Here is a 22091-nt window from a genome sequence, read left to right as displayed (position 1 = left end):
GGCTGGATCCGATTCTGGTAGCTTTCTGGTGTGCCGCCGCGGCAGTTAGCGGAGCTGCCTGGGGCCACTTTTGCCGGCCTGTGCAGGCTCTGGACGCTCTGGATCTCTCCTACTTCTCTGCTGCCGCTTCAGTTTCCTATACACCTCACTTTTTAGTAAAAGTGTGTATTTTGTTGAGGTTTTTTGGTCTTTTTTCCCCCCAGCCTGCTTTGCCGTGGTACCTACGCCACCATCTTAACCAGAAGTCAAGGAATTCTAATTTAACTTAGAGGGTTAAAAATATAATAAAATAGGGGTCCTGGTGCTCAGACCAGGTGAAGCGCCAGTGTGTTTAGGGCCTGTGCACTCCTACTGGGAGAGGTGAATGTGTGTTTGGGGCCTAACGCTCAGACGGAATGAGGTGCCAGCACACTTGTGACCTGTGTGCTCATGCCTGGTGAGGTACAGGTGTGTTTGGGGCCTGTGTGCTTGGGTGGGTAAGGTGTAGCCATGTTTGGGGCCGATGCACATAGACTGAGTGTAGTGTCAGCTTGATTGGGGTTTGTGAACTCAGACATGGGGAGGATTGCCACAGTGGGTCCTTACCTGAAGTGGGTAAGGAAGTTCTCATTACAGGTATGTTTAGGACCCCCATATGAGGAGGTTCCAACAACATTCCCTACACTCTCTGCACTCAGATAAGGGACCAAATCACTGAGCTAGGGCCCATCCTTCTTCCCCACTACTCACTGACTGTGCACATCCCAGTGGGTTCTCCGCACCTCTCTCCTGCTCATCGACCCCAATACATCTTCCAACCCTGCTTTATCAGCCTCAACATATCCTTCGGGTCTCAGATGCCCCCTCTGATTCTTGATTGCTTTTACACACCATGATCTGGTAAGTGATTCACCCACTATTTCATGCCTACAATTTAGGGAATCACTTCTACTCCAGATAAGGAGCACAGAAATATTTTGCAACTACCTGCCTGAGCTTACTATGTATCCTCCACAACCTGCTCTGGTAGGCACAGTAGGGGAGCAAGGGTAAGCATTACTGTGCCTTAGCTCCACTGTCAGGGCACATCTGTGAGTGAGGATAAAGAGATTCTGGACCTCCATCCTCAACTTTTGTATAAGCCACCAGCCCTAGTCGGCTAGCATACTTGCAACCTCAACAACCTGTACATCTGTGGATAAAGAATACTGAATATTCAATAAGGGCAAATACTTGCTTCCACTTAATACAATAAGAATTTTACCTCAAGATGAATAGACCCTAATGCAAACAATATAAGAAAGCAGCAAACTGAGAGATCACCAATGTTGACTAGATCCAAGAGCAAGTCTCCAATGAAAACACAGAGGAGACAACAGAAATCCAGTCCAAAAATAAAAGCACAATAAGCTATATGAACCTGACCAAATAAATCACTAAACTACAAGCAAATCATCCAAAAACCAACATGTGTATAAATGAAACGCAATGAAATCATCTCTTACAACACACAGATTTCATCATTAGGCTGAACTTACTTAAGAAAAAAACAAAAACAGAGAGACAACAAGAGAGAGAAATGAATTGAAGGTGAATCAACAAATAGATAATTTTAATAAAAAGCTAATTAAGCATAATAAAGAAATGATTAAATGCAAGAATGAATTCCAAGAAGCATCAAGAAAATAAAAACACAATCTGAAATTGGAATTTGACACAGGGATGGACATGATGCAGAAAAACAGACAACAAAAATCAAGGAGCTTTAAAAACCTCTCTGGAAACCCTCACTGACAGAGTTAATCATGTGGAAGACAAAACCTCATATATGGAAGGCAAGACAGAAGAAATTGATCAGTTGTCCAAACACTTCGATAAATTCTAAAAACCATATGGATAGCATAAGAGGGAACCATGGGATACTCTAAAACAACTAAACATCCAGATCATTGGTATATCAGAAGGGAAAGAAATTAAGGCCAAAGCCATGGAGAACACATTCAATAAAATTATTGACAAAAACTTTCCCATCCACTCAAAGAGAGATCCCTCCATGTACAAGAACCTCACATAACACTACACAGTCTGGACCAAAGAAGAAAATCTCCAAGGCACATCATAATGAAAAACATATTATATACAAAAGAAATTCCAGCAGAATTACCTCAGGTTTTTCAATGGAAACCCTGAAAACCAGAAAAGCTTGGAAAGGAGCACTTCAAAGTAAAAAAAAAATAATAAAAAATAATAATAATAATAAATATGCCATCCAATCCAAATTACTTTACACAGCATAAGTATCCCTCATAATATATGATTAAAGGAAAACTTAGCATGACAAAAGCCAGCTCTATATATTATGCACACAAAGCTAAATCCATAAGTGACCCAAAAGACTCTACCATAAAACTTCTAAAGGTGATAAATTCCTTCAGCAAAGTACAAGATACAAAATCAACACATAAAAATCAGTAGCCTTACTAAACACAAAAACCAAATTTACATAGAAAGAATTCGGTGAGTCTGTCCCATTTTCAATAACTACAAAATCTATATCTTAGAATAACACTAAGGGTGTAAAAACCTATAAAATGAAAACATAAAAGTATCTCACTGACAGAGGCCTAATATCTACAATCAACAAAGAACTCAAATATTAAGCAATACAAAATCAAGCAATCCACTCAAAAATGCAGCAGAGAAGTGAATAAGGACTTCTCAAAGGAATAAACACAAATGGTTAATTCTCATGTAAGAAAATGTTTGACATCCTTAACTATCATAGCAATACAGATTAAAACAACTATGAGATTCCACCTTACTTCAGTCAGGATGGTAATAATTTTAAAAATCCAATTACTGGGCTGGGGGGATGGCTTAGCAGTTGAGGTGTTTGCCTGCAAAGCCAAAGTACCCAGATTCCATTCCCCAGGACCCACATTAGCCAGATGCACAAGGGGGTGCATGCATCTGGAGTTTGTTTGCAGTGGCTGGAGGCCTGGCATGCCCATTTTCTCTCTCTCTCTCCCTCTTTCTTTGCCAAATAAATAAATAAATGAAATCCAATGACAATAAATGTTGGTGAGGTTGTGGGAAAAGAGGAACCCTCATTCACTGTTTGTGGGACTGCAAACTTGTACATCTACTATGGAAATCAATATGGACATGTCAGAAAAAGATGAAACTAGTGTTATCAATTGACCCAGCTATTCCTGTACTGGGCACTTACCCCAAGGACTACACTCTTCACTGCAGAGATATATGCTCAATCATGTTTATAGCTGCTCAATTCACAGCAGCTAAGAACTGGAATTAACCTAGGTCCCCATCATTGGACAAGTGGGTAATGAAGATGTGGTACATGTACACAATGGAATTCTACTCAACAGTAGGGAACAATGATATAACTAAATTTATAGGAAAATGGGTGGACTTGAAACAGACCATACTCAGCAAACTCACACAAGCACAGAAAGATAAATATCATAGGATCCCCTTCATTTGTGATTCCTAACCTGGAACAGCTTGAGTTTTGTTGTTTAACTCAAGAGGCACATAGTATGGATGGAAGGGTTTGGGGTACAGGAATTGAGGGGCGTGTAGAGATACACCGAAAACCAAACCCTAAATGTGTTGGTATCATAGAAAAGTCCCTCCTGGATAGTAGACTAAAAGATATATTCCTCACCAGGACTATGGGGAGATTGTCTGGTAAGAAGGGCTCTGGAGAGTGTGGAATGAAGCCTAACCCTAAAAGTAGGTTCTAGCCTGTAACTCCCAGTACCCAGTAATGGGTTGCTACCCACATTGAGTTGCTGATCAGAGAGACCTATAAGGTACCCAAAACAAGACAGGCTTCTGTAAAAGCACTTTTTGCCTGCCTGAGGTAAAAGACAAAGACCATATTGCAGAAGACACCACATGCTGCCAACACAGCACACAAAGAGATCTGGCTGAAATACATTAAGAAGCTAGTTTCCAAATGGTTAGCCCGTATAGTGCTGAAAATAATTACATGAGCTGCTTAGGGAAGGTGGCCAACAACATTGTGAACAATTACGGGACAATGTTATTCAAAAGCAACCAGCCTGGCAAGGCATACACACTTGTGCAATGTTGTCACCCAGCCTTGGTGGGTAACCAATGTCTTTCTGATTTGCTCCACTATTTTTTGGCCAAAAGAGGAGGTACATCCATTAAAATCTCTCTAAATTAGAAATGCTTATCATCTTCAACATATGATGACATCATTCTCCATTGGAGAATCTGTTTTTCTTTTACAGGAGGCAGTGAGTACGAAGGACAAACATGTATGTAATGGCCAAAACATTTTTTGTTAATCTCTGGCTTCATGAAGGTCAAATATTGCATAATGAAATTACCAAACATTATCAAATGGAAAGGTTCCTGATATGAGTTTACATGGATTGTTCTTTGAAATAGGGCCACATTCTATAGCTCAGACAGGATTTGAACTCATGACAATATTTCAGCCTTTGCCTCCCAAGTGCTAGCTGGAATTATAAGTATAAATTACCACACATAGCTAACAAAGACTTTTGGTATGATTCTTCAAATAAAGTTATGAATGATAAAATACCCTAAAATGAAATTATGTTTCTTTTGGAGTTGTTGCTTTTAATTTAACAGCCCTTCATAAGTCACTGTGTCTTGGTTCTATTAAAATTTTACTGTTTGGGGGCTGGAGAGGTGGCTTAGTGGTTAAGCGCTTGCCTGTGAAGCCTATGGACCCCGGTTCGAGGCTCGGTTCCCCAGGTCCCACATTAGCCAGATGCACAAGGGGGCGCACGCATCTGGAGTTCGTTTGCAGTGGCTGGAAGCCCTGGCGTGCCCATTCTCTTTCTCTCCCTCTATCTGTCTTTCTCTCTGTGTCTGTTGCTCTCAAATAAATAAATAAAAAATGAACAAAAAGTATTTAAAAAAAGGCATGCTTTGTGTAAAAAAAAATTACTGTTTGATTATACATATCCTTAGCTTACTCTGTATAAAGCTATGAAAAAATGATTAATATCTCTATCTATTCTATACATATATATTTATATGAGAATGTATGTGCATATATATTCCAATTTTCTGTAATACAAAAGTAAATTTATTTTTGAAATGTAGCTAATTCTTAGTTCTATATTTTTATATTGTATAGTTGATCTAATGTGACATCTCAGTTGTTAAAATATGAATACTCAGGGCTGTACAATGTCTACAGTCTACACAGGCAAAACTTTCATGTGTACAATAACAGGTTAGGCATGTGAATTTTTCATGAAAAAAATCAATGATAAATGAGAATACCATTTGAGTTATTTTATTTTTCTCTGGTGATTTTGAGCAATCGGCCATTGAGTTATTATTTAACCTTAGTGTTATATAGCAGCCCCATGAAAATGCTTTTTCTCCTATGGAATATCAGTCTAATCATCTTGATTTGTTGAATGTGACATATTTTGGAGTTATATAGCACATATTAAGTTTCATGTTTGCACCATGATTGAAATGTTGAAACAATCCATACATTTGACCAAGTTTGACCTACTAAGCTCATGTTTATTACTATTTCTTTAGAGATTGATTACAATATTGCTACATTTCATGTCAATCCATAGCTAAGTGTGACTTCTATTCTTATCAGGATGTGATAAATATTTTCTTTAATGACTATTGCTAACAGGCAACATTGGAGAATTTAACAGAAGTAGGATGATTTTTGGTGGGAGGCTATAATTGTTAAATGATTTAATGCATTCTACATTTGATTTTATTATTTGTAGTTATCCAAGCCTGGAAGGGACTTAAATGGTCAAAAGTAGCTAATCTTGTTCCTGATTATATAGATAGGACCATAAAGCTTTGCAAATTATGGGATGGCGTCTTAATGATCATTGGTAAAAGATTTGTAACCCCTATAAATTACTCCTTTCTGTAACCAGCAGTCCTTATTATCAAACAATTCTTCATGTTGAACAAGATGACATATTTGCTACTAGAAGTTACTTTTTTTTTTTTTTTGAGGTAGGGTCTCACTCTAATTCAGGCTGACCTGGAATTCACTATGTAGTCTCAGGGTGGCCTCGAACTCACAGCGATCCTCCTACCTCTGTCTCACTAGTGCTGGGATTAAAGGCGTGCACCACCATGCCCGGCTTTAGAAGTTACTTTTTGTAAAAGTTTAACTTAGTAGATATGTAAATTGTTATATCTTTGGGGGGTAATCAACTAAAACTAAAACTTTGAAAGTAATTTTGATACTGTTTTATTTCTTCTTTAGGTACAAGAATTTCAGTTCTTGGAGCCAGATGCATTACCACCATTGAGTGATGAAGTCCCTAAGAATTTCAGATCTTTTCTAGACCTATTAGAAAATATTTTACTCACATTAGTTACTTGTTTCCAGGTGTAATTCAAGAGTTTATTTGTTTTTAAAAATTACATAATCCAGCCTTGGACAAAATACACTAACACTAATTAATACATGAGTATAAAGAAGTCACATCTCAAAAATTTCAATTCCCCAGAGTACTTTTTTACTTAGAACAACCCAAAAATGCTGAAATCCAATTATGGAGAAAACATAGTTTCTGCCAATAGTAGTCCTTGCTTCAGCCCTCTTCAATTTCAAGTCTGGATATGAGCCATTTTTCTTTTCCATTTCATTTTTTCAAGCTTCTTTAGAAAATAAAATTTGTTCTACATATTTTATTCAATTATCCCATTTTACACAATATTCAAATAATTCCTCACTGTATGACAAATCAGTGATTCAAAAATGATTTATTAAATTTCAAACTATGTGTATGCACTGTGCTCAGCGAATCCCTATGCTGGCTCAAATTTGTATGGCTTTCACCTTGAGAATGGCTTCTCTTCTTGGCAAATTTTTAGGCAAGTCTGTTACTGAGATCATTTACCATTCTAGAGATGTGAGAGTATATAAAGGTACCAATTTGCTTCTCTGAGAACTGAGCAGTCATTCATTCACTGATTTACTCACCGTTTATTACACAAATTATTAAATAAATAGTTCCAGTGTCATGCTAGTTGTTGGTATTCAAATGGAGAAGAAAAACATACATAAAACATCCCCTCACTTTGGAATTTTTACTCTAGTACAAGGAGAAATTAATGAGAGATTTTCATAAGCATATATGTGATAACAACAATGAAAATGTTACAAAGTAGAGGCATTAGTTATGGAACAACATAGGTAAAGTAGAATTGGAGGGCCAAAAATTGAGTAGCAGGTGCGACTTAGCTTTAAAAGAATAAGAAGTCCTATAGGAAAAAAAAATAAAAGGAAAAATCACATGCCTTGGGGTTTCAAGCTGGGGGGGGGGGCGCATTAAGCAATAAGACACTGGTAACTAGCTGTGAATATTAAATACAAGCAGTATTTATTGGCAGATGTCTTTGTGATGAAGTTTTATTTCTTCTTTAGTGGTATTGTTGGTAGGTAATAAATCAGGGACTTTGAACAAACATGAATTTTAATGGTTATATGAACCCATGATTCCTACTGGATAGAATCCAGTGGAATGGTGGGTTTATGGGTGAAATTTTAAGTATTCCAAAATAAACAAAATAACTGTAAATGTGCCCTACAGCATCATAATAGCAGTTTGAAGAAATCACTGACTAAACAGGACTCTCACCATATTAACATTTAAAGTTGTATGAACAAGATACCTCAAAGGGTTCCATTTGGTACCTGAAAATCTAAAGTCAAATAGTGTAAGAAGCCAGCAGTTACTTGTAACAAAATGTCTACAAGATAGACTGGAATGGAAGAGTCTGAGGAAGGACATGAGAAATATAAGTAAATTGGGAACAATGACAACAAAAATTTTAGTGAACTTTTAGAAAGCCCTTGAAGCATAAATATGAAAACCTGACAATAAGAAAAAAATGACTTCTTCATTGTTGACCCACTACTCCCAAAATTGTGGTATAGAAAAAGTTTTCAGATTTTTTTAACTCTCCTGGAAAAAATAATTTTCTGATTTATTATACTTATTTTGGCTAAGATTATGACATTTATCCAGTTGTAATTTTTCTTTTTCTTTTTTCTCAATTTTTTATTTATCTGAAAGAAGAGAGAGAGAGAGAGAGAAAAAAAATGGGCATACCAGGCTTGCTGGCTATTCTCACTTTCCTTACTATAAAATTATGTCTACCTCAGAGTTGTTTTATGGTATGATGATGTTAATATGAATAAACTTATAGGACATGCCCAATGAACAGAGCATAAGTATAATTTTGTCTATTTTTTCAGGCATTTTCTTAATTCATATGCATTTTCTCATTAGATGATTGAATTATCTTGCTTGGCATGCATAACTCTCTATTTTTCATTTGAAAACTTAAGCCACAAGGAAGCTAAATGGCATATCTAAGATATATAACTGTCAAAGTTTTTATATTTTATTCAAGATCTCATACTATTATCTACAACTATGCTGTAATTTGCCTCTTTTACATTTTCATGATGCTACATTATGGTGCTAATAATTGTAATTTTAATATATGAAAAATAGTACCAATATTAATGTGCCTAATTCATCTGAGAGCCAGAGCCTCAGAGGCCCCCAACACCTCAGCACTGAAGCAGACCAAAAATGAACCCAACATTGCTCAGGGAAATTTTGCAGGAGAGGGGGCAGAAAGAATGTCAGTCACATGTTGGGTCATGATATGCAGAGACATTTATCGTACCAATTACTGTGGGCTAACTCCACAATGCACGACCCATTTACATCAACAAGGAGGGACCACGGGGAGGGAGTAGGTCATGGATGAGCCTAATAATGGTACCAAACTGCCTGTTTTGCTGAAAAGAAAACTAATAAATTAAATTTGAAAAAAAGATAAAAATATTATGAGGCTTTTTGTTTGTATGTAAATGTTGCTTCTATAAACTGCATCATTATGAAAATTATTAATATAGTTTTTTCTTTCTTTCAATTATGTCATTAAGCCAATTCTGAAAGATTGTTTTGTTGTGTCATAGTGTACATTGTGAAGTATGAAATAAACTAAAATATATACAATACACACAAAATTAAAAATCAAACAAATTGTTCTTTTCATTAATTTATTTTTGTTTTTATTTATTTATTTGGAAGTGACACAGAGAGAAAGAGGCAGATAGAGACAGAGAGAGAATGCCAGGGCTTCCAACCACTGCAAGTGAACTCCAGACGCATACACCCCCTTGTGCATCTGGCTAACGTGGGTCCTGGGGAATCGAGCTTTGAACCGGGGTCCTTAGGCTTCATAGGCAAGCCCTTAACTGCTAAGCCATCTCTCCAGCCCACATTGTTCTTTTTTAACTGCATATGAATTTAACAATTCTCTGTCCCCAGACTCATATCCCAGGCTGGTTTCAAACTTAGTATGTAGCAAAAATTTACCTTGAACTCCTGATCCTCCGGACACCACCACACTCAGCTCCTGCTATTTAATTCTGTAATGAATTTCATATTTTAATTATTCAACTTTTCAATCTTAAATTATGTTGGGATTTTTGGGTTTTGAGATAGAGTCTTGTTCTAGTCCAGATTGACCTGTAATTCACTATGTAGTGTCAGAGTGGTCTAAAATTCATAATAATCCTCTTACCTCAGCCTCCTGATGGTTGAGATTAAAGGCATGCACCACCATGCCCAGTTGGGATTTTCTTTGTAGTCCTAAATTTTATTAATACTTTTAGTAAGATATAGTTTTCATATTTTTATTTATTTATTTTCATGTGGGTTTAGCTCTTTGAGTGTATTCTAAAGAGTTATTTTAAAGTTTTTTTTTTTTTTTTTTGCCTAGAAGTAAAGAGTCAGGCTACAGAATGGGAACAGATATTTGTAAACTATAAATCTGATAGATTAATATATAGAATATATGAAGAACTAAAAAAAAATGCAGAGGTGGAAGTAGAAATTATGTAAGAGCCAAAAGATATGGAAGAAGTGCTTTGGAATACTGTAATGCAGATTTAAATTGGCCATTGCATTCATGATTGCACAGTGACTGTTATTTCTTCTTTAGTGGTATTGTTGGTAGGTAATAAATCAGGGACTTTGAACAAACATGAATTTTAATGGTTATATGAACCCATGATTCCTACTGGATAGAATCCAGTGGAATGGTGGGTTTATGGGTGAAATTTTAAGTATTCCAAAATAAACAAAATAACTGTAAATGTGCCCTACAGCATCATAATAGCAGTTTGAAGAAATCACTGACTAAACAGGACTCTCACCATATTAACATTTAAAGTTGTATGAACAAGATACCTCAAAGGGTTCCATTTGGTACCTGAAAATCTAAAGTCAAATAGTGTAAGAAGCCAGCAGTTACTTGTAACAAAATGTCTACAAGATAGACTGGAATGGAAGAGTCTGAGGAAGGACATGAGAAATATAAGTAAATTGGGAACAATGACAACAAAAATTTTAGTGAACTTTTAGAAAGCCCTTGAAGCATAAATATGAAAACCTGACAATAAGAAAAAAATGACTTCTTCATTGTTGACCCACTACTCCCAAAATTGTGGTATAGAAAAAGTTTTCAGATTTTTTTAACTCTCCTGGAAAAAATAATTTTCTGATTTATTATACTTATTTTGGCTAAGATTATGACATTTATCCAGTTGTAATTTTTCTTTTTCTTTTTTCTCAATTTTTTATTTATCTGAAAGAAGAGAGAGAGAGAGAGAGAGAAAAAAATGGGCATACCAGGCTTGCTGGCTATTCTCACTTTCCTTACTATAAAATTATGTCTACCTCAGAGTTGTTTTATGGTATGATGATGTTAATATGAATAAACTTATAGGACATGCCCAATGAACAGAGCATAAGTATAATTTTGTCTATTTTTTCAGGCATTTTCTTAATTCATATGCATTTTCTCATTAGATGATTGAATTATCTTGCTTGGCATGCATAACTCTCTATTTTTCATTTGAAAACTTAAGCCACAAGGAAGCTAAATGGCATATCTAAGATATATAACTGTCAAAGTTTTTATATTTTATTCAAGATCTCATACTATTATCTACAACTATGCTGTAATTTGCCTCTTTTACATTTTCATGATGCTACATTATGGTGCTAATAATTGTAATTTTAATATATGAAAAATAGTACCAATATTAATGTGCCTAATTCATCTGAGAGCCAGAGCCTCAGAGGCCCCCAACACCTCAGCACTGAAGCAGACCAAAAATGAACCCAACATTGCTCAGGGAAATTTTGCAGGAGAGGGGGCAGAAAGAATGTCAGTCACATGTTGGGTCATGATATGCAGAGACATTTATCGTACCAATTACTGTGGGCTAACTCCACAATGCACGACCCATTTACATCAACAAGGAGGGACCACGGGGAGGGAGTAGGTCATGGATGAGCCTAATAATGGTACCAAACTGCCTGTTTTGCTGAAAAGAAAACTAATAAATTAAATTTGAAAAAAAGATAAAAATATTATGAGGCTTTTTGTTTGTATGTAAATGTTGCTTCTATAAACTGCATCATTATGAAAATTATTAATATAGTTTTTTCTTTCTTTCAATTATGTCATTAAGCCAATTCTGAAAGATTGTTTTGTTGTGTCATAGTGTACATTGTGAAGTATGAAATAAACTAAAATATATACAATACACACAAAATTAAAAATCAAACAAATTGTTCTTTTCATTAATTTATTTTTGTTTTTATTTATTTATTTGGAAGTGACACAGAGAGAAAGAGGCAGATAGAGACAGAGAGAGAATGCCAGGGCTTCCAACCACTGCAAGTGAACTCCAGACGCATACACCCCCTTGTGCATCTGGCTAACGTGGGTCCTGGGGAATCGGGCTTTGAACCGGGGTCCTTAGGCTTCATAGGCAAGCCCTTAACTGCTAAGCCATCTCTCCAGCCCACATTGTTCTTTTTTAACTGCATATGAATTTAACAATTCTCTGTCCCCAGACTCATATCCCAGGCTGGTTTCAAACTTAGTATGTAGCAAAAATTTACCTTGAACTCCTGATCCTCCGGACACCACCACACTCAGCTCCTGCTATTTAATTCTGTAATGAATTTCATATTTTAATTATTCAACTTTTCAATCTTAAATTATGTTGGGATTTTTGGGTTTTGAGATAGAGTCTTGTTCTAGTCCAGATTGACCTGTAATTCACTATGTAGTGTCAGAGTGGTCTAAAATTCATAATAATCCTCTTACCTCAGCCTCCTGATGGTTGAGATTAAAGGCATGCACCACCATGCCCAGTTGGGATTTTCTTTGTAGTCCTAAATTTTATTAATACTTTTAGTAAGATATAGTTTTCATATTTTTATTTATTTATTTTCATGTGGGTTTAGCTCTTTGAGTGTATTCTAAAGAGTTATTTTAAAGTTTTTTTTTTTTTTTTTTTGCCTAGAAGTAAAGAGTCAGGCTACAGAATGGGAACAGATATTTGTAAACTATAAATCTGATAGATTAATATATAGAATATATGAAGAACTAAAAAAAAATGCAGAGGTGGAAGTAGAAATTATGTAAGAGCCAAAAGATATGGAAGAAGTGCTTTGGAATACTGTAATGCAGATTTAAATTGGCCATTGCATTCATGATTGCACAGTGACTGATGCTACCTACAACACCCCTGCATAATAGGAGGAAAAATGGTAACATCAAAATAGAAGACAAACTAGTGGGAAAGGATAAGGGATTCAGTGGATGGGGCATATGGAAGGGTCCCAAAGGTTAGTGGGAAAAGATTATGAATAAGGTACTTAGTGCATATGTATGGAGGTAGTCAATAAAAAATTAAACAGTATCCCACCCCAATATCCCCATCAATCAATGGAAAAATGAAATGAATAGACATTTCTCAAAAGATGAAATGCAAATGGAAAATAAATATATGGAAAAATGTTTAGTGTCTTCAGCTATCAGGAAAAGGCAAATTAAAACTGCTTTGAGAATTCATCTCACCCCACTCTGAATGGCTATGATCCAGAAAACAAATGAAAAGAAATACTGACAGAAAAGAGGACCACTTATTCACTTTTGGTCATAGTGTAAATTAAGGTAGCAATTACGGAAAGAAGAGTGGAAGTTTATCAAAAAGCTAAAAATAGGGCTGGAGAGATGGCTTAGCAGTTAAGTTGCTCTGTGAAGCCTAAGGACCCAGGTTTGATTTCCTAGAACCCACATAAGACAGATGCACAAGGTGACACATGTGCCTAGAGTGTGTTTTCAATGGCTAGAGGCCCTGACCTGCCTTCTCTCTCCCTCTCTCTCTCTCTCTCCCTCCTCCACCTGTCAGATAAATAAATAGATGGATGTAGTATATATTCAAAGTGAAGTTTTATTTATCTAGAAAGAATAATGAAATTGTGTATATTCAGGAAATCAGTTAGAATCATAAGGACAATTATTGATGTTTTCTTTCCTATATGTAAATACACTCACATACATATGTATGAAAGGAGACTGTTTGGGAAGAGGAAGTGTACCAGCCAAAGGGGGAAGTTGAGATTGCCAAGAATGAATATGGTCAAAGTATATGATATATTTGAATGAAAATGCCATTATCTAACCTATAACTTTATATAATGACTATATGTTTCTAAAATGTTTTTTTTTTTTTTAAAGTCCATTGCCCAGTGTGACTCATGTCTGGGTTTTCTGTGGAATAGTTCTATTGATATTTTTTTCCCTTTGCATATCAATACTTTCCTGTTTCTTTGCATGTTCCATAAGTTTTCGGAATCTAGGTACATAGAATATATAATATAAAAACTCTGAAATTGGATTCTATTTTTTTCAAGATTTGTTTGACAATAACATGACTACTACAATTATGAAAACACAGTATTTTGAATTACCTGCACAATACTTACAAAATTTTGGCGCTATCAATATTCTAATGGATGCAAAAGGGACTCATAGAGCACCCATACCTCCTTGAGGATCTACTTGCAGTTAATAGCTGAAGGTGGAGTGGATGACATTTTCTTCAGGGATGTTCCCACTACCAGTTGACAATGCTCTAGTAACTAACTCTCTACCAATGCTTTGCAAACAACCCTAATTAGATTCAAATTGGTCACAAAAAATCCATGAAAATAGTAGTGGAACTAGTTGGAAAGTAAGGGGTTGGCTGGAATGGGAGAGGAGCAGGAAGTATAAAGTGGGAATAAATATGATCAAAATATATTGCATACATATATGAAGTTATCCCAAATAAAATTTATAAAAATATGATCCTAAAACAAGTTTGGTACCTGTTTGTTTGTTTACATTCCTGAATTGACTCTGTACAATATCTTCAGCCATGTGTGATTACTGAAACATTTCATTGCTTACATATGAAGTCAGCTTATGAGTAGACAGTTTTTTGCATGCCCCTTGCCTTTGTAAAGATGATTAGTATGTAAATGGGGGAGACATGTTGTCTCCTCCCATATAGAGAATTTTTAACATGAGCTGTCAGATATGAAAGAAGAAAACCTGTTTATGTCTGTCCAGACACAGCTCTGGACATGCATGTCATTTTCTATATCCATAGAATTATGTTAGAAGTTTTGAGATCCTCAAGTGAAATTTTATTTTCTACTTTTTTTTTCTTTTTTATATCATTATTTGTTTACCTCCAAACTGTATTGCAACTTCAGGGAACTACTTGATTTTGGACAAACACCTTAAGATAGGGCTCTTTACAAATATGAGCTCTGCATCAGGTCAAATAAGGACAAACTTTGAAAATGTGGTGTGATAGATGTCAGACTGGCAAAGTTTTGATAATTCAGTGAGGGGGTTATAATTATTTTTATATTTATTTATTAATTTATTATTGTGTTGAGATATAGACCCTCCATGCCTATTATTTCCAATGTTTTTTTTTAATTTTAAAATTATTTATTTATTTATTTGAGAGTGACAGACACAGAGAGAAAGACAGATAGAGGGAGAGAGAGAGAATGGGCGCGCCAGGGCTTCCAGCCTCTGCAAACGAACTCCAGACGCGTGCGCCCCCTTGTGCATCTGGCTAACGTGGGACCTGGGGAACCGAGCCTCGAACCGGGGTCCTTAGGCTTCACAGGCAAGCGCTTAACTGCCAAGCCATCTCTCCAGCCCTTTCCAATGTTTTGATCATAAAGTGGTGTTATATATTGACAAAGGCCTTCTTTGTATCAATTGAAATTATCATGTGGTTCTAATGGTTCAGTTTATTTATGTGGTGTATTACATTCTCTGATTTCCTTATCTGGAACCATCCCTGGAATGAAGCCTGCCTGGTGAAGGTGGATAATATTTTGATGTGTTGTTGAATTTGGTGTGCAAGGATGTTTTCACTATCTTTGCATCTAAGTTCATCAGCAATATAAACGTGTAGTTTTCTTTCCTTGTTTCATCTCTGTCTTGTTTTGGAATTAGTGTGATTCTAACTTCATAAAAGAAGTATTGGAGCATTTCCTGGTCTTAGATTATGTAGAATAGTTTGAGAAAAAATGGTTTTAGTTCTTCAGTGAAGGTTTGACAGCATTCAACTGAGAAACCATCCAGTCCTAGACTTTTTCTTTTTGTGTATGTTTTTGATTAACTTTTCAATTTACATGTTTGTGATAGGTTTGTATAGGAGATTAATCTGCTGTGAGTTTAGTTTTGGTAGGTGGTAGGTGTCTAGGAATTCAACCATTTCTTCCAGATTATTTAATTTTGTAGAGTAGAGGTTTTAGAAGTATGCCTTCATGATTCTTCCAGTTTCATTGATGTCTGTATTGATCTCTTCTTTTTCATTTCTGATTTTGTTAATTTGAGACTTTTCAGTTTTTTACTTCATTATTTTGGCCAAGGGTTTGTCAATCGTGTTTATTTTATTTTATTTTTGAAGAACCAGCTCTTCGTGTCATTGATTTTTTAAATTGTTTTCTGAGTTTCCAATTCATTAATTTCTGCTCTAATCTTGATTATTTCCTTCCATCTGGAGCTCTTTGGGTTGGATACTTCTTGTTTTTCCAGTGCCTTATGTGGACAGTCAGGTTATCAATTTGTGATCTCTCTGTCTGTGTAATGGAGGCTTTTAGGGCTATGAGTTTCCCCCTTATGAATGCCTTCATTGAGTCCCATAATTTTTTAGAAGATTTCAATTTATTAAGCACATTTTCACGTGCCCTTTGACCAGATTTGTTAATTGTTAATAATTTTAGAAATGTCAGTATTTTAATTGTTGGAAGATCAGACTGTGTCATTAAAATTGAGTAAAACACAATGTTATTTGTGAAAACACACCATGGTATATCCCCCCTCCCCCACTTTCTCTTTCATAACTCTGTTCTCTGTCATATCCCCTCCGTCTCTCTGTTAGTCTCTCTTTTAATTTGATGTCATCATCTGTTTCTTCTATTATGAGAGTCTTGTGTGGGTATTGCTAGGCACTGTGAGGTCTTGGATATCAAAGCCAATTTCTGTCTGGACAGTTGTATGTAAGGAGTGGTACCCTTCCTTTGGCTCTTACATTCTTTCTGTCACATCTTCCACAATAGACCCTGAGCCTTGGAGTGTGTAAGATGTTTCAGTGCTGGACACTCCTTTGTTCCTTCTTCTCAGTACTATGTTGCCTTTTGGGTCATCCCAGTGGTCATTGGCATCTGAAAAGAGAAGCTTCTCTAAGCAGAAGTTAGAGTAGGATTAATATATGAGTATGAACATTAACTGTAGCGCTTTCAGGGCAATTTGGTGAGAGTAATATTTGCATTTATCCAGACAAGAGCAGGCTTTATACCCCTAAGGCTCATGACCTCCCCTGCCATAGGCTTTTGATTAGACTTTCAGTACCAGGCATGTATTCCTTCCCATAGAGTGGGCCTTTAGTCCAATTGGACAGCAGTTGGTTTCCTCCAGGGCAGGCATGCCACTATTGCACTTGTTCAGTCATTTGGCCTGTCTGGCCAAACTTGAGGTTTCCAGTGTCCACTGTTTTCACTGCTGATGACCTCTGTCTCCCATAAGACTGCACACAGTGAAGCTTTTTCCAGCTTTCAGTTGGCTGGGCTATAGGGAGGTTTGCTCCTCAGCACCAATTTTATTTGTCAGTGACTTTGCCACTCAGGCATGTTAAGTCTTCAGCAATAGGGTTTTACTATCTCTTTCTCATGGGTAACCAAGGGCCTTGGCAATAGCCTGAAATGTTTTGGAGGCAACAGAGTCCTCCCTGGCCAATGACTCACTGGAAGGTATCCTATTCCAGGCATTGAAAATTTTCTAGTAACAATCTATGGCTTCTGGATGTGCCATTATTTAAGAAAGTAGATTGTCATATGTCTTATTCAGAATATCTTGAATTTTGATTGATCTCCCCCCCTTCCCATCTTTTATACAATCTCTCTTCCCCTGACCTTGTTTAGGCCTTTACCCTCCCTGTAATCCTTTTCTTCTACTTACGTATATACAATACCATCCTCTTAAGACCTTCCCTCTCCTCCTTCCGTTATAGCCTTTTTCTAGCTTATGGGTCTCTGCTTCTGATTTTTTGTTCCAGATCACACAGAATTGTATACATTTGTAACTAGGAACCACATATAAGAGAGAACATGTGACATTTGGCTTTCTGGGCCTGGGTTACCTCACTTAGTATAATCATTTCCATATCCATCTATTTCCCTGCAAATTTCATAATTTCTTTTTTCTTTTACACTGAATAAACCTCCATTGTGTAGATGTACCACATCTTTATTATCAATTCCTCTGTGGATGGACATCTAGGCTGGTTTCATTACCTAGCTATTGTGAATAAAGCAGCAATAAACATAGTTGTGCAAGTATCTCTAAGGTAGTAAGAAGAGTCATTAGGATATGATATATGCTTAGGACAGCTGTAGCTGGATCATATAGCAAATCTATTTTTAGCTGTTTCAAGAACTTCCACACTGATTTCCACAATGGCTGTAGTAGGTTATATTCCCAACAACAATGCCAAAGGGTTCCTGTTTTACCACAACCTCACCAATATTTATTGTCATTTGTTTTCTTGATGGTAGCCATTCTAATGGGAGAGAGACGAAATCTCAAGGTAGTTTTAATTTGCATTTCTCTCATGGCTAAGGATGTAGAACACATTGTTAGATGTTTATATGTCATCTATATTTCTTCTGGCAAGAACTCCCTATTTAGTTCCATAGCCAATTTTTGATTGGGTTGTTTGATTTCTTATTGTTGTGTTTTTGTTTTGTTGTTGTTGTTGTTGAGTTCTGGATATTAATCCTCTGTAGGATGTGTAATTGCTAAAGATTTTCTTCCATTCTGTAGGTTGTCTTTTTGCTCTATTCACAGTCCTTTGCTGTACAAAAGCTTTGTAATTTTATGAGATCCCAGTAGTTCATTAGTGCTTTTATTTTCTGAGCAATAGGGGTTATATTCAGAAAGTCATTTCCTATGGCAGTATGTTGAAGGGTTTGCCCTACCTTTTCCTCTAGCAATTTCAGTGTTTCAGGTCTGATAATAAAGTCCCTGATTCACTTGGATTAGATTCTTGTGCATGGAGAAAACAAGGATCTATTTTCATCTTTCTACATATAGATATCCAGTTTTCCTAACAGCACCTGTTGAGGAAGCTATCTATTCTCCAATGAATATTTTTTTGACTTTGCTATACTTTATTTAAAAGAATCAATTACAGGGCTGGAGAGATGGCGTAGTGGTTGAGTGCTTGCCTGTGAAGCCTAAGGACCCCGGTTTGAGGCTTGGTTCCCCATGTCCCACGTTAGCCAGATGCACAAGGGGGCTCACGCGTCTGGAGTTCGTTTGCAGAGGCTGGAAGCCCTGGCGCGCCCATTCTCTCTCTCTCCCTCTATCTGTCTTTCTCTCTGTGTCTGTCGCTCTCAAATAAATAAATAAATAAATAATGTTAAAAAAAAGTATTCAGAAGACACTGAAATTTTAAAAGAATCAATTACATGTAGTTGATTTTGTATATTTACAGGTGAATGACTATAAGTGCAATACAGAACAAACATGTTTGCTTTTTTTTTTATAATAAACTACCATAAAAAGTTAATAGGTGAGATATGGTAATCCTAACTTCATTCAAGTTAGAAAAATTCTTTTCTACTAGTTGCCAGTATAATAACACAATTTTCTCCAAGTTTTCATTTAAATGAAGAGAATTGGATGGAATTGTTTTCTATTTTGCATATTATTATTTCTATCATTGTTGAATCTGTATAATATATTAAGAATTATCCATATGTATTTCTTAAGTTAATGTGCCAATTAAGACCTATTTTGCACACCTGAAGATAATAACAGAAGTCCTTTACCACTATCTGGGTTCCACTTTTGGAAAGGATTGCTTCTGTTTCATAACCCACCCTCCCAATTACATGCTTTTACATTTAAAAGGTGCCATAATTTTTCGTGATGGGCAAGAACCATCCATGAAACTGATATGCATTTTTATGTTTGCTGGAAAACTCCAGTCTTCAAAAGGCACCAATGTATCCTGGAATGTAATGTGGATGAAGATCAAGAAAAAGTATTTCTAAGCTTTAGTGATCCATGTTTCAAATACTATTCTATAAAATCCAGCACAACTAGGAATTAAGCTTTTTAATGTATTAAAGTACATAGAGGCAAATAATATTGAAAATTTGTAAAATGGAAAATATAAGTATTTCCTATGTAATCCTCTCATAAGAAAACCTTCAGTATAGAAAAATATTATGATAATATGTATGAATTGTCATTGTAAAACAGAAAGCTATGTGTGTATTATACAGATAGCTAATCCTGAAAGAACATTGATTCACTTTTTTTATATTCTATTCATAAGTGAGAAAATATTCATCACCCTATTATGAATAGGATATGTGCATTTTCCCACTCAACAAATAAATAAAAATTCCTATTCTAAAAAAAATCACATTATTTATTAGCCAGTTATTTTAAAAAGCAACATCAAATTCTGTTTTTCCACTATCAGTAACAGTAGGTATTTCACAATCAATCTCTTTTTCAGGCTCAGCCATGTCTTTGTATCTCTCCCCATGATGTTTCTGCAGGTATGGACCCCAATTAGAAGCTGGTCTACAGCAACTTTTAATGCTTTGGCAGATGTTTCCTTCAGTCTGAACTATCTTTATGATAGCCACAATTGGAATCCAAATAATGCAGAAAATAATCATGCACCAGCCCAGAGCAACTCCCCAGACAGGGTATGGGATGTCAGCATACTCAGGTCTCTGAAATTTCACCAGGGACCACACTAATATTTCAGTCAACAGGACAGGTGTAATAACAAACCAGCAAGCTCTCCACCAGAGCCAAAATATCCACCTCTTTGTTTCAATCATCATTTCTATGTCTTCAATGAATCTGTTTCCTCCATATATGCAGATAATTCCTGCTATTTCCAGTTTAGCTGCAATCAAAATGCCCCATCCAGAACAGAAATGGTCAATTAGATTAACCCAGTAAATTCCAGCCTGAGTCACACAGATGAGACCAAGAAGAAAAGTAACCAAGCAGCAACCCAAAGTTACAAGAATCCTGAACATCTCCATTGATTTGGGAAATAAATCTTGAATTGTTGTAATTGTTTCAATAGAAGCAAATTGAGAATCAAGACCCAAAGTTAAAAGCATAAAGAAAAATAATATGGACCAAAATGGACCTCATGGGAGTTGGGCTAGAGCTTCTGGATAGGCAATGAATGCTAAATCAAAACCTGATTTTATAGCTTGAGAGACTTCTTTTCCATATATATGAGCCATGTGTCCCAATATGGAAAAAATAGCAAATACAGCAAACACATTAGTTATGCAGTTTGTCTTACAAACTACAATGGCATCATAATAGCAGTTGTTATTGAATTTGTTATAAGAGGATAAAGCCACTAAGCCACCCCAAGCCACTGAAAGGGAATAAAATATGAGTGGCGGCATCTTTCCAAACCTCCACTTCCCTCAGTTTTGTAAAATTTGACTGTGTTCCAATATAGTAAGAAATGCCTTTTGATGCACCCTCCAGAGTTGCACCTTGTATTAACAGAATCAGTAGGTCCACATAGGGAAAAAGAGCTGTAAAATATACAACCTTGCCAGAAGACTTGATTCTTTAAATAGAGCTGCTCCAACAATGAGCCAGGCCAGAAGAAGACAGAGTGCTAAATACCAAACAACTGCTCCAGTCTCATCCATTCCACTTGACTTCCTAAGTGCCACTTTATCCTAATACTATTCACTAGGAAGCTGTCCTGGCTGAAAAACTTCTGTACCATTAATGCAAGTAAAATTGTTGGCAGTGACCCAACTTATATTCGCTTGGATAACTCCTGTTTCTGTACTCACAGTACAACAAGATACTGTAGGTGATCTGCTACAGTTATTATCTGACCAAGTAGAACAATTTTCCCATGGTAATTCACTTTGAAAAGAAGCAAACAAGTAGTAAAGACTATAGGAGATTATGACGTTACAATAGATTGCCACAAAAATGGATATCAGTACCATCATGATTCCCACACCTTGAAACAATGACAGAATCCTCCAAACTGAAACTGGACCTAAGCTAGCAAATTGTCCCAATGAACATTCTAGGAAGAACAAAGGTAAACCATCCAATTCCAGCATGATGGCATAAGGGATCAAGAAAGCACCACCACCATTGTTGTAGGTTAGATATGGGAATCTCCACACATTTCCCAAACCCACTGCATATCCAACCATAGATAGAAGATAATCCAACTTTTTGGACCAGTTACCACGGTCCTGATTCTCATCATTTTCATGAACATGGAAATTCTCAGATGAAGCAGTCATTTTCTCCTTCTCTCTGCTCCTGAAGAAGCTCAGGCACTTCAATTTGTTCATGGTTCACTCACTCTCTTGGATTGCTCTACCTTGCCTCTTCTCACAGTCTGGCTGAGATTGACTGGTGACAGGTGCACACACCCCATTGCTACCTGCCAAAGTGAACCTCCAATGAATATTTCTGAAATTTTTATCAAAAATCAGATGGCTGTAGCTGCCTAGATTAACATCTGGGTCCTCTATTCTGTTCCATTGATCTACATGTCTGTCTTCGTGCCAATACCATGCTGTTTTTGTTACTAT

At 36.2% G+C, this 22091-nt stretch overlaps 1 pseudogene; it reads right to left on the bottom strand.

The window, feature by feature from the left end:
• Window positions 1–19922: 19922 nt before the first annotated feature.
• LOC101610662 lies at window positions 19923–21848 on the bottom strand (annotated as a pseudogene).
• Window positions 21849–22091: the final 243 nt, after the last annotated feature.

Source organism: Jaculus jaculus, chromosome X, assembly GCF_020740685.1.
Source record: "Jaculus jaculus isolate mJacJac1 chromosome X, mJacJac1.mat.Y.cur, whole genome shotgun sequence".
Lineage (NCBI taxonomy): Eukaryota > Metazoa > Chordata > Mammalia > Rodentia > Dipodidae > Jaculus > Jaculus jaculus.
The sequence above is the reverse complement of the archived record's forward strand: the minus strand, read 5'-3'. Positions and strand labels throughout refer to the sequence as shown.